The sequence below is a fragment of the Emys orbicularis genome, chromosome 1, assembly GCF_028017835.1.
Source record: "Emys orbicularis isolate rEmyOrb1 chromosome 1, rEmyOrb1.hap1, whole genome shotgun sequence".
Taxonomy (NCBI): Eukaryota; Metazoa; Chordata; order Testudines; family Emydidae; genus Emys; species Emys orbicularis.
Window position 1 is genome coordinate 322578981 of NC_088683.1, and position 14441 is coordinate 322593421.

Consider the following 14441-nt stretch of genomic DNA (forward strand, 5'->3'; position numbering starts at 1 on the left):
TCAGTCCAGGCTCCTGGGGGTGCTAGAGAGGTACATAAGAGGCTCCTCCTCCTCCCCTCTCTCTCTCTCTCTCTCTCTCTCCCTGCAGCTCCTGCTGCTTTCTGTTCTTCCCTCTCATCTTTTCTCCTGCCTGCCTGTTATGTCTCTTGTGCCCTCCTTCCTCCAGCGCAGCACTCCACCATCTCTGAGCATCTAGAGCAGAGAGAATACATATGCACCAGCAGGAGACACAATTTTCTACACTCTGGGTCCTAGTGGCGCCCCCCACAGTCTGGCACCTGAGGTGGCGGCCTCAGTTCGCCTCATGGTAAGGCCAGTCCTGAGTACTAATTGTTTGTCTCTCAAATTCCAGTTATAGTACGCAGCACCTACAAGCACTGATACTGTGACCTTTATTTTAGAAGAGGGAAACATGGTACTTAGAAAAAGGTCAACAAGTAGGAATTTTTCATTATCTTCCTTATCACTATATGAAAAGATGTTGTTTCCTTCCAGTATGTCTCTTCGGTACCTGCTCCACTGATACTGTTCTCATGAGTTTTGTAAATATGCTGAAAGGGCATGCAGCCAAACAGTGTTTGATCTCTTCTTCAGTTAGTGTGCAGTGCAGCCACAGGCTGCTGTTAACATTGCCAGCATGCAGACTCTTCAGCACATCTGAAAGCAAAGTCATGAGCTGATTCTCTGTCATGCTCCTGCAATTTTAAGTTGTGTTGGTAGGTTCCAGAGCATAGTTCAAGAAGGGAAATCATGTGCAGTCCGTGGCTCTGTACCCGGATTGAATGCACCTTTGCGATCTTTGTTCAAGAGGCAAACTCACGGAAATGCCATTTGATCTAAAATTCTCCTGCTAGCTCTGCCTGAGCTTACTCATATGATTAGTGCAGAGTTAGAGTCAAGCACTGCCTTAGATTGGTATTGGGAGCTCCCAGAGATACCAGTTGCACCACTGAAATCAATGGAAATTCTGTATGCCGATCAAAGGGAATATAGAAGCATTCCATGACTGTTAAAGAAATGATTCTACCTCTTTCTTTCCACTGAAATATTTAGAGTTCCTTACACTTATATTGTCTTTCTGTGAACTTGACTGTCAAACTCTAACTTCAGAGTGCAAGTTGAAAAAGAGTGTTTTTTTTCCTAGTAACAATGTGTTAGGAGACTGAGAGACCTATCAACTACATTTATAATATGTTAGTACTATTTATACTGTAGCAGCACCCACAGATGCCAACTGGGATCAGGGTCTTTTTGTCCTGGGGGTTGCACTAAAATACAGTCCCTGTCCTGAAGAGCTAATTATGCCACATAATATATAATGAGAAATACAATTAACAAAAATAATGGTTATTCTGTTCTAAGGTTTCTCAGCTTTTGAACAGCTGCCAGTTCAATTAATACATTTGTTAATGATCTGGAAATGGAAGTGAGCAGTGAAATGCAAAATGGTCAGATGACACAAAATTATTTAGGTTCGTCAAGTGCAGAGAAGAAAAGGAGGAACATTAGCGGGACATAACCAAGCTAGCGGAGTGGGCAGCACAATGGCAAAGGACGTTCAGTGTTGATAAATGCAAAGTAATGCACATTGGAGGGATACATTTAAACTACTCACACAAATTTCGGGGTTCTATAGTAACTATCAACTCGGGAATGGGAGTTGAGCATCAGTATGGACGGCTCAGTCAGAGAAGAACTCAGCTCAATGTGAAGCTTCACCCAAAAAGAAAAGATGCATAGAGAATAAATAGTGTGGAGAATAATATGGAAAATGTAATACATTATATATATATGTTACTTATTATAAAAGTCAGTGGTGCGGCCTCATCTAGAACAATGTGTGCAGAACTGGTCACCCCATCTCAAAAAGAATTGGAAAAGGTTCAGAGAAGAGCAACAGGGATTAGGGACGTGGAAAATCTCTCATGATGACAGAGTTAAACGATTGGGATTGTTTACCTTAGAAAAGCGGCATATGAGAGCAGATGTGATAACAGTATATATAGGAATGGATTAGTGGTGGCTTGTGACATTTTTGACAGGTGAGGCATAAATCACAAAATAGTTATTTCCTCCCCCGCCTAGTGTATAATTTAATCACTATAAATAAGGTAAGCTTTTAATAGGCAAACCCAGGAGCTGGAGCTGCCACTGCTGCTACCTGGTCCAGTGGGGTCGGGATGGGGCACAAGGCAGGCCTGGGGTGTAGGTGCTTGGTGCACATGCACAGTGAACACCCTATGGGGGAGGGAGCTGGGGAGTCACAGGGAACAGGCCCCATCCCTGCCCCTTCCAAGCCCCCTACAGCCCAGATTTAATTACTAGAATCCTGCCTGGGCCTCACCAAGCAGTGGTTACCACACCAACACTCTTAGAAAGTGACTCCTGGGTGGGGTAAATTACCATGCTAACAAGGCAGTTTCTTTAGGCATGATTAGCTATACCAAGATTTGAGCCGCATGCAGCATTACATTCTTCAAACTTTCTGGTGTTATGTTTTGCTATTGGAGTGAGTTGTGGCATTTGAATCAAATCACAATTTGTCCTTAAATCTGCATAGATTTCTCAAGTGAGTAAAGAAGACTATGCAAAAAGTATTTTGTAGGTTTTGGGAATTCTTGGTTACCCTCACTTGCCTGGGCTGATGAGCAGCCATGTAATGTGTGCTATCTAGAAAGTAGGTCAGGAGCTTCTGGTTCTCCTTATCTCAAAGCACAAGAAGAGGCTGTTCAATGAAATTAAAAGGTTACAAAAGCAAAACTGATTAAATACTTCTGCTGCAATGTGTAAGTAGACTGTGGAACTCATTGCCACATGAAGTCATTGAGGCCAAAAACTTACCAAGTTTCAAAAAGGGATTGGACATTTATGTGGATAACAAGAATATCCAGAGTTATAATTAATAACAATTTTGGAAGAGATATTAAACCTCATGCTTCAGGGGTTAAACCAATCTTTAATTATTAGGGATTAGGAGGAGACCTGATGTGAGGCCAGATTATTCCACATCTGCATACTGTGATTTTTTTGGACCTTCCTGTGAAACATCTGGTATTGGTCACTGTTGGAGGCAGGATGGACCAGGGATTAATCTAATATAGCAATTCCTTTTCCACTCTGCAACTCCCAGGTTTTCTCCTCTTCATTGTATTTTATTTATCCACTCCCGGAAAATGTGCTAGATGTCCCACTGACCATAAAGCACAGCCCTTGTCCCAAAGATCTTCCAACCTAAAAGTAGGCGTGATATAACAGGCAGTAGCAACAGACAATTGCAGAGAAATAGGATAACAAGTTGATGCCATTATATAATTAATCATGTTTATTACAGTAGTGCCTAAAGACCAACCAAGAGTGGGGCTCCATCATCCTAGGCACTGAATAAAACAGGGTAGTAGATAGGCCTTCTCCCAAAGAGCTTACAAGATGGACAGCAGGTGGGGGAAAGGGCATAACACTCCAGCAGAATTAACAGCATGATGGCAACAAATGTTATGTTAGTTCCATAATAATTTAGGGATTAAGGCATATGAATTGCAGCTGTTCTGTGTTTTTTGGAGCTGACTTTGAGAGAGTTGGGTGCCTTGGCACTGTCATTTATACATTTATATAATTGTCATTTGTCAATTATACCTTTGTCATTGTCTGACAACCACCTGCTGCCGTTTGAGGTGAAAACACCTCTATTTGATCAGAGCATTTTTTATTCAGCTGCCCATGGAAACCAGTGATTTTAGACCTTTATAACAGAGAATACTCTGTTAGTGTTCTGCTCAGTTGGAGTCTGGGTAATAATAGGATATTACAAGCAGCTGAAACATGGGGTAATGGTCAGCCACCAATGGCAGAAATTGCTCACCAATGTGATTACTTGTGACAGAGTTTCTTTTAAAGTCCTTTGCTACAAGTGTAAAGGAGGCGTTTTCTCCACCATTGGGATTCTCACCCAGTTGAGCTATTCAAGCTGTGAGGTGCTTGCAGCAGCCAGTGTTGCTGCGGGGAGGCACTGCAAAGTTCAGTACTAGGTGGCCTTTCCTAATAGCTGAGGGCTTCATGGCCAGGTATATCACATTGCTGTGTTCCAGCTGAGAGATGATGGAGGGGTGAATAACTGAGGCCAGGTGTGATGGGGTGTACAAACCCCACATTGGGCAACCAGGGGTTAAGGAACTGCTCTAGCCTCGTCAGCCCCCCTTCTCCCCTCACCTGGAGGAGGAGTTAAAAGGCAGGGGAACAGCTCATTGGGTGGCAGACCAGGGAAGAGAGCAGACCTGCAACCTGCAGCTCCAGCAGAGGTGAGCTGAGAGGCAGGATCTCTCCCCATGACAACTGCCCCAAGGTCCCTCCCTGAGGGAAGTGAGGACCTGCTCCAGAGACAGCCTGAGAAGGAAGCATTCCCCTCTCCCTCTCGTATGGACTCCTAGTTCTGTTAATTCCCCAGTCGGGGAAAGCCCTGGGACCGATCTGGCCTAAGAGGGTGGGCCATACCACAGAAGGAGGCAGTTGCTATCCTAGAAAGGAAGAGAGCTATCCCGCTACATGAAGCCACCAGAAGGTGCTGGCTGGTGAGCTGACACCCTTCATGCCGCCTGGACCCAGATGGCGACTTTGGGCAATTGTGTGGGGGGGAGGGTGATAGGAAGTGGCCCAGGGTGAGCAGCCCGAAGCAGCCCCTGGCTGTCGGATCATTGATAACTCTCAAAGGACTCTGGGTGGGAGCCCACTGGAGCAGGAAGCCCCAGGCTCCCCTACTAACAACCCCCTTGCAAGTCATAGGCCTAAGCCCTGCCCACTAGGCGACACTACCCTACCAACCAATCCTTGAGCGAGGACCGTCACACCAGACTATAGTCCACCTGGGTGGGATGGAGTCTCCTAGCCAGCCAGAGACGGTACAAAAAGTTGCTGACAGATGGACGTGAGAGCTTACTGGCAGCAAGGAACCCAAGGGCACTGCTAGACTGCAGACTGGATTGACCATAACTGGTGTTGCCAGTATCACCCCTGAGTTCTTCCGTTCTTTTCTCATTGAGACATTCCCCAAGAGTTTGGGGCAAATGCTCATCCTGCCTTAGGGAATCACTTGTGAGGGTTCTGCAAGGCTCCTGTCTGATGGGCAGGCACGGCTGCTGAGGGAGAGAGCACAATGATTTGGGCTGCAATGCCATCAGTACCTCTACAGTCTGCGACATTTTGTCTGACCCCAATTGTCTGGTGTGTCTGCTTTTTCAGGGACTGGCTGCGAATGAGAGAACAAACTGGCTGAAGATCAAACCAGACAAGACACAGAGGTAATGCTAATGGGGTTGATACAAGGCTCTGGAGTGAGTGGCAGAATTGGGTCCTGCCACTATTACTGACAGAGTGCGCTTCTTCTTTATCCACAGGTTCCGTGGTGTGGGGATGCTTTACAATCTCCTGCTGGCCAGGAAGTCCCAGTTGGCATCAGTGGAAAGTGCCTTTATTTGACTCAGGGAAGGTGATTGCCACCATTTCTCTTGGATCTGGCCCTTGCTACAGTAATCCATATCTTCAGGACTTTTGCATTGGATCGTTGCAATGCAGGGCTACTCTGGGAGACCACCTGGAAACTACCACTGGTGCAGAAAGCAGCTGCCTGCCTGCTTGGTGGTTTTAGCCACAGAGCACGTGTTGTTAGACATTATAACATTCTGGCTTGTTTGATTCTGGCTTCAATGGAAGCTGTTGACCTTGATTTATAATGTTCTATATGACTTTGGTCCTGGCTTCCTGAGCAATGGTCTCTCTCCCTACATACTCTTATGGCCCCTGAGATCAGCTGAGATGCTTGAGTGGTAGATTTAAAAGTGAAATCCTGACCATATTGAAGTAAATGGGAGTTTTGCTATTGGCTTCAGAGGGTGCCAGGATACCACCTAAAATGCCTTGTATCATCAGAGAAAACTCTCCCAGAAGAGGGCCCTTGACTCTATATTATCTTCGCTTGCCTCACAGATCCAACAGAGCAAGAGTCTATTGCAAGCCCAGTGCAAGACTCGACCCTTTACTCAAGTGTTTATCTGCGGGGAGAGTTTGGGGGTGACGCTGGCTAGTTTCTTTTTGATTGCTGGTTAAAAGTAGTGAAAATTCGATTGTTCTTCTTCGAGTGATTGCTCCTGTCAGTTCCAATCAGGTGTGCGTGCACTGCATGCACGGCGGCCGGAAGATTTCCCCCCTAGCAGTATCCGTCAAGTCGGCCTGGGTGCCCCCTGGGGTCACGCTTTCATGGCGCTCAATATAGGGCCCTGCAGACCTGCCACCTCCTCAGTTCCTTCTTGCTGCCAGTGACGGTTAACTGGAACATTTGTTCTCTTGCTTCGGCAAGGTACCCCACTTTTAGCAGTGAACTTCTTCCTGTTTCTGTATATAGTTAGCAGTTAGTATTAGTTGTCTATAGGTTTAGTTGGGGGTTCCCCCCTGCCCCCGTTCTCTCCCGGCACCGGGCCATGCCTTGGTCCCCGGGTTTTAAAGCCTGTGAGGACTGTGGCAAGAGCGGGCCAAAGAGCGACCCGAACACTGTTTTTGAAGCGTTTGGGAGAGAGTCATCTCAAGGAGCACTGCAAGATTTGTAGAGGTTTCTGCCCCAGGACCAGCGCCTTTGTATCCTTCTGATGGAGGTCGTGCTCCATCCTCAATCAGAACTCCGAGGCAGGAGAGGTCACTGGTGCCCGTTCGACCCCCAGTGCAGTCAAAGGGCAAGCCGGCAATGATGGGACCGCGCTTACCATCCCCTGCGCACCGTCCCCCGGTATCAGCCGCCCACATGGCGGAACCACACCGGTCCCCCAGCCCGCGGCATTGATCTCTGGCACCAATGAGCTCCGCTCCTCTGTGGCCATCCTATACAGAATCCTTGGAGTCGGAAGCGGAGTCATCGCACTCCAATAGGAGCAGAAGGTCCCAGTCCCGGCATGATCGCCAGCCCATGGCTGGGCCGGTGGCAAGCACCAGAGGTCCAGCTCTGCATCAGTGGTCTCGGCATCCTTTGGGCCGCCGCCAGCACTGTCGGCACCAGGGGCAGAGACAGTGGCTACACCCCAGCCAGCCAACATGGCGCCAACAATGTTGACGGCTTCAGCACCGGTGACATCCGCGGCGTTGACGGCTTCAGCACCAGTGACATCCGCAGCATTGATGGCTTTGGCACTGATAGTGGGGACCGCGATGCTCCTCCCATCAGTGACACTGCCGGCGCTCCTGCTTTCTGAGAGACTCTCGGGGCGCCCATGGCAGAGAGCAGGGCCCACTACCAGCCGGTCTCTCTTCTTCATCCTCCCCAAATGAGGCGGTGGTGGGCACATCAATTGCCCAGGCCCTGGAGGATATCAGGATTCTGCAGCAACTGCTGAAAAGGGTGGCCCAGAACCTGAACATTAAAACGGAGGAGGGTGGTGGTGGACGCTGACCCCATGTTCGATATCCTTGCCCCTCCTGTGTCATCCCAGATCGTTCTGCCACTGATAAAGTGAGGCCACCAAGACCTTGTGGCAGACCCCGAACTCTTTGCCTCCTACAGCAAAGAGGTACGAGCGGAGGTACTTCGTTCCCTCCAAAGGTTATGAGCATTTGCACCCCTCCTTGGTAGTGAACGCAGCCAACCAGCGTGAGCGCCAGGGCTACCAGGGCCCCTCCCTGAAAAATCGGGAGGCCAAAAAACTGGACCTTTTCGGGAGGAAGGGCTATTTGACGAGGGGGGATGCAGCCCCTTATTACCCACCAGCAGGCCATTGTCAGTAGGTACAATTATAACACCTGCGGGGCGATGGCCAGATTTGCAGAGCTCTTTCCTCAGGACTCCCACACAGAGTCTTCTGCGCCGGTTGAAGAGGGCAAACTTATCTCCCATGCAACTCTACAAGTAGCCCTAGACATGGTGGGTGCAACTTCCCGCACTATGGCAACAGGGATGACCATGAGGAGAAGTTCCTGGTTGCAGGTCTCTGGCCTCCCTTATGAGGTTCAGCAGACAACCCAGGACCTCCCCTTCGAGGGTTGTGCCCTCTTCTCTGAAAAGACAGACTCCCAGGTGCACAGTCTAAAAGACTCCAGGGCCACCTTAAAGTCCCTTGGCTTCCATACTCCCGCTACACAGCGGAAACATTTTAGGCCGCAACCTCCACCGTGGTTCTACCAGCCGCATAACAGGCAAAATGGCTCCCGGTGGAGGAACAGGAACTCCAGAAAGAGACCACACCCTTCTTCAGGCCAGGTCTCTGGCCAGTCGCAGCCTTCCTCAGGCCAAAACCAGGCCTTTTGAAGGTGTGCTCAAGGACGGTGCACCAGTATGAACACTGGATCCACCCCGCCTTACCTTCTTGTGCTGACTTTCTACCCTGCATGGGCCCATATTACGTAAGGGTGCTCCGCACGGTAGAAAGGGGATACTCCCTCCAATTCTCAACCCTCCCACCCTTTCACCCCCTTCCCCATCCCTCTTCAGGGACCCTTTTCACGAGCAACTCTTCATACAGGAGGTGCACTCGCTCCTATCACTGAGGGCAGTGGAAGAGGTTCATCAGGAGCTAAGGGGCAGGGGCTTCTATTCCCGGTATTTCCTAATACCGAAAGCCAAGGGTGGGCCCAGGCCCATCCTAGACCTGCAAGATCTCAACAAGTTCATGAAGAAACTGAAGTTTTGCATGGTCTCCTTGGCCTCCATCATCCCTTCCTTGGATCCAGGGGACTGGTATGCCGCCCTCGACTTAAAAGCCACTTATTTTCATATCGCAATCACTCCGTCCCACAGGAAGTACCTCAGGTTTATGGTAAATCACATTCATTACCAGTTCACAGTCCTCCTGTTCGGCCTCTCAGCGGCATCTTGCATGTATACCAAGTGCATGGCAGTTGTGGCCGCATTCCTGTGCAGGCGACAGGTATGGGTGTTTCCGTATCTCGATGACTGGCTAATCAAGGGCAGCTCCAGAGAGCAAGTGGAGGCGCAAGTCACCTTCATAAGGGCAACTTTCGATGAACTGGGTTTTCTCCTGAACATGGGGAAATAGACTCTGTCCCCTGTTCAGCAGATAGAGTTTATAGGGTCGGCACTGGACTCGACACAGGCCAGGGCATACCTCCTGGAAGCGAGGTTCTGGGCCCTGGGTGATGTCATTCGAGGTCTCAGGCAGTTCCCTACCACCATGGCAAGGAATTGCCTGAAACTCCTGGGACATATAGCCACTTGTACCTATGTGGTGCAGCACGCCAGGCTCAGACTTCGGCCGCTCCAAGCATGGCTAGCCTTGGTGTATCGGCCGATTTGGGACAATTTGGACAGGATCGTCACTCTGCCTCACCCAGTCCTCGACTCCCTCCTGTGGTGGCTCAACCCACAGGTAGTGTATGGGAGGGTTCCATTCATCAGACCTCAGCCATCCCTCTCGCTGGTGACGGACGTGTCAGCCTTGGGTTGGGGCACACATCTGGGAGACCTCAGGACACAGGCTCTCTGGTCTTAGATGGAACTTGCTCTCCACATCAACATCAGGGAGCTGAGAGCGGTCCGCCTCGCATGCCAGACCTTCCATGCCCACCTGGCAGGGAAATGTGTATCGGTTATGACGGACAACACCACAGCGATGTTTTATATAAACAATTTGGGAGGTGTACACTGCTTTCCCCTTTGCCAGGAAGCTCTCATACTGTGGGACTTCTGTGTAGCTCATTTGATACACCTGGAAGCATTGTATCTCCCCGGAGTACAGAACGAGTTGGCAGACTATCTCAGTAGGTTGTTTCACAGCTACGAGTGGTCCCTGCACCTGGAGTCACAAACTTCATCTTCCATCAGTGTGGGTTTCCCCAGATAGACCTGTTTGCCACATGATGCAACAGGAAGTGCCAGCAGTTTTGCTCTTTCCTGAACCACAGCCGAGGCTCCATCATGGTCGCGCTCCTCCTTCCTTGGGAGGGCCACCTCTTGTATGCGTTCCCTCCCATCCTTCTTGTTCACAAGATGCTCCTCAAAGTTCAGAGGGACGAGGCCTCGGTGATATTGATAGCTCCAGCCTGGCCCCTTCAACACTGGTACACATCTCTCCTCAAAATGTCTGTGGAGGCCCCAATCACCTTGCTGCTCTTCCCAGACCTGCTAACTCAGGATCACAGCCGTCTCCAGCACCTGAACCTTGAGTCCTTGCACCTCACAGCATGGAAGCTCCATGGCTGAACCCAACAGAGCTCACTTGTTCAGACCCGATCAGACAAGTCCTCCTTGGCAATAGAAAACCTTCCACCAGGGCTACCTACCTGGCCAAGTGGAAGAGGTTTTCGATCTGGTCGGCGCAACACCATCCGTCTCTGACGCTTGTGTCCATACCCCTTATACTGGACTACCTTCTCCACCTTAAGCAGCAGAGGCTGTCCATGTCATCAGTAAAGGTTCACTTGGCCACCATTTCTGCCTTCCATCCAGGCACAGAGGGCCAGTCGGTCTTTGCCAACCCCATGGTCAGCCGTTTCCTGAAAGGTCTCAACAGGCAATATCCACATGTCCAACAGAGGGTCCCAGCCTGGGACCTTAATTTGGTCCTTTCCAGACTGATGGGGCCACTTTTCAAACTGCTGGTGATATGTTCTTTTTTCTACCTCTCGTACAAGGTGGCGTTTCTGGTAGCGATAATGTCAGCCAGGAGGTGTCTGAGCTTAAGACCTTAACATCAGAACCTCCTTACACTGTGTTCTATAAGGACAACGTTCAGCTCAGGCCGCATCTAGCTTTCCTCCCTGAGATTGTCTCCCAGTTTCATGTCAACCAGGACATCTTTCTCCCAGTTTTCTACCCTAAGCTTCACTCAAGCAGCAGGGAGCAAAAACTTCAATCGTTGGACGTTCGCCGGGCATTGGCCTTTTACATCGAGCGAACGAAACCATTCCGGAAGTCCATCCAGCTGTTTGTTGCTGTAGCAGATAGGATGAAAAGTCTTCCAGTCTCCTCCCAGAGGATCTTGTCATGGATCACATCCTGCATCTGGGAGTGCTACAACCTGGCAGGGGTGCCTGCCTCTCTGCTCACAGCGCACTCCACCAGGAAGCAGGTCTTGTCAGCGGCATTCCTGGTGCATGTTCCGACCCAGGAAATATGCAGAGCGGTGACGTGGTTCTCAAAACACACTTTCACCTCGCATTATGTGATTCCCCAGCAGGCCAGAGATGATGCAGCCTTTGGTAGAGCGGTGGACGTTTAAGCTCCGAACCCGTCTCTAAAATTTAGGCGTGGGAAACACCTGATTGGAACGGACACGAGCAATCACTTGAAGGAAAAACGGTTACTAACCTTCTTGTAACTGTTGTTCTTTGAGATGTGATGCTCATGTCCATTCCAATACCCTCCCTCCTACCCCTCTGTTGGAGTAGCCGGCAAGAAGAAACTGAGGAGGTGGCAGGTCAGCAGGGCCCTATATTGGGCGCCATGTAGGCGCGACTCAAGGGGGCGCCCAGGCCGACACAACGCATACTGCTAGGGGAAAAATCGTCCGGCTGCCGCACACCTGATTGGAATGGACATGAACAACACATCTTGAAGAACAACAGATACGAGAAGGTTAGTAACCGCTTTTTTTCTCTGAAATACTGTGCCTGTGCCTTGAATTGGACCCATTTCATCCACTGAAAATTAATAATGATTGAATTCCGCAGTGTACATTTGGGCTCAACTTGGCCACTCTAATTGCAGGTGTTTGTGCATAATGCTCCACAGTTAAAAGGAAATTCCTTTTGTGCATGCATATGTAACACAAACTACCTTGGAAGAGAGGTCTGCCTTGTCAGTGCTTGCCTCTACAGTTTGTGTGTGTACATGGGAACAATCTGAATATGTCTGTGACCAGGGTCCCAGGGGGGCCACGCCGAGATTGCTCAATTAGGGCAAACTGCAAAGAATGGGGCAGACAATCCCCAAAACTGGTGGTTATTCTAATACTTAGATTCACCAAGCTAGCAACAAAACAGCTTCCATAATACCTTACTGGTTACCCAGAAGCCAAAAACACAGTTGACTTAAAGCAACCCAGCCTTGGGCTTCCTCCCAGACACCCAAGTCAAATATGATGAGAATTACTGAAAATCTTGTTCCCCATATAAAAAATTCTACCAATCCCAAAGGATCAGACACATTACCTGCCAGGTCAATGAATATTTCAGATCTTTCCCAAATACACACTTACAGCCAATTCTTATTAACTAAACTAAAGTGTATTAAAAAAGAAAAAAGAGAGAGTATTGGTTAAAAGATCATTATACATACAGATATGAAACGAATTCTAAGGTCAGTTTCACAGTAGAGACGGTGAGCTTTAGAGTTGCAAAGAGTTCTTTCAGAATTAGTCCATAGGTTCAGTCCAATGTCCAGCATAAGGGTGATCCAGATGGGACTGGAGACTTCAGTCTTTCAGCTCAAACTTCCCCGATAAAGCGTAAGCAGATCTGAGATAAAAGGATCAGGGCCCAAGAATTCCTTTTATAGTTTTTTTTTTTTTTTTTTTTTGCAGCCTCTTGACAGCATGCAGTCCTGGGGTGAACAATAAGCTTTTGAAGTAACCTCCTATTTCCTAAGCATCACCGGTAATTAGCTACATGGATTAACATAAAACAATTGCCAATCTCCAGCCACTTACAGATAATTTACCACAAACTTCAAAGAGAAATTAAGACAGTGTTATCACTACATTCACAGTTCATTTAAATGTTATCATCTCCTTTTGAGCTCTGAATTAACAGAATACAGCGATAGACGGGAACTGTTTGGTTACACTGTCAACCTCCAACAATATATCTGTAAACACACAAAAACACAACCATTATTTACTAATATGCCTCTAACGGTTGAATCTGGGTCAATTAGCCTGCAAGTTGCTTAACCCTTTCTGGCCCTGTGTCACAATGTCAAAGCTTGCAGGCACTATTTTAGGGGTTGCGTGAAAAAATGTGGACCTGAAGACTGATGGGTTTAGTTGGTTGTTGAGAAATCCTTAGTTCTACTGTGAGAGAAAAGAGTTTTTGCTTTTTGGAAAAGGTAAACAATTTGCACCATTGACCCATCTTGTTCCCCTTGTTTTTGATTGGCTGGCAGTCTGCCTGATGATCTCTTGGCTGCAGAGTGAAATTCAATAGTCTATTTTTCTGTGCATGCTCCCATAGGAGAGCATTAGTTAAATAAGAAGCCACATTAGACCTCTCTCCTTACCACCTAATGTAAACTTAATGTACGAAATCCAGCAGCAACTCCGATTAAAACTTTGAATGAGCCCTCTGTGACGTTCCCCTGGTGTTATCTGGACCAGTGATCAGCTAGGTCACTCCAATCCTTGACTCTGGGAGCCAGCCTTACCCTGCTCTGCTGTGAGAACCCCCACTCCTGGGCTGTTCACTCACAGCCTCTGGCATGTAAGCTGCTCCCAGCTACTTGCAAGTGAATGACACTAGCCAATATCTCCGGTCCCAGAAACAACTCTAGGAACCTCCGTCTTGCAGCATCCAGTTATGCCCACTGGATGCTGCAAGCTTATATGGGTTGATCAATTTAACAAAGAAATTGATATGAACCCAGGGCTGGCTCCAGGCACCAGCTGGCCAAGCACGTGCTTGGGGTGGCACCTTGTAAGGGGCGGCCAATTTTGGGGTGGTGGAGGGCACTCGGGTTTTTGTTGTTGTTGTTGTTTTTGTTTCGGCCGGACGGCGCTCGGGGGGGGGTTGTTTTTGTTTCAGTGGCATGGTGTGGCGCTGGGGGCGGGGGTGTTTTGGCGGCACGGCACTCGGGGGGTGTTTCGGGGGGCGGCGCGGCGCTCGGGGGGGTGTTACGGCGGGGTGGCGCTCTTTTTTTGCTTGGGGCGGCAAAAAAGTTAGATCTGGCCCTGTATGTACCAGGCTTGTTATCCCAAGGTGAGTCTCTGACACGCTTCAAACCAAACGCACTGCTTCAGGTAGAGTAAACAAACAGATTTATTAACTACAAAGATAGATTTTAAGTGATATTAAGTGATAGGCAAAAAGTCAGAGTGGTTACCAAAAGAAAACAAAATATAAGAACGCAGTCTAAACTCTCAACCCTATTAGACTGGGCAACATCTAGATTAAGCAGTTTTTCTCACCCCACCGGATATTACAGTCCTTAATATACAGGTTTGGCCCAGGTTTAAGGAACAATCTCCTCTGTTGTCTTCTTCTCAGAGTCTTAGTTGCTTGCAGCGAAGGTAGGGGCAGGAGAAGGGCCCAGTATGTGTCCACTCTGTCTGTTTTATACCCTCAGTCCATGTGCTTGGGGAGCACAAGTCCAGGCATGTCTGGGGGCATTGCTGAGTCTCTCCAAGCAAGGTTGAGCAATTCCCCTGGGGTGGCCTCATGCAGGTGAGTCATTGAATTGTAGCTCCCTTTCTGAATAATGGCTGTTGATGGGTTGTTTGACACCCCGCCCGGGTGTTGGT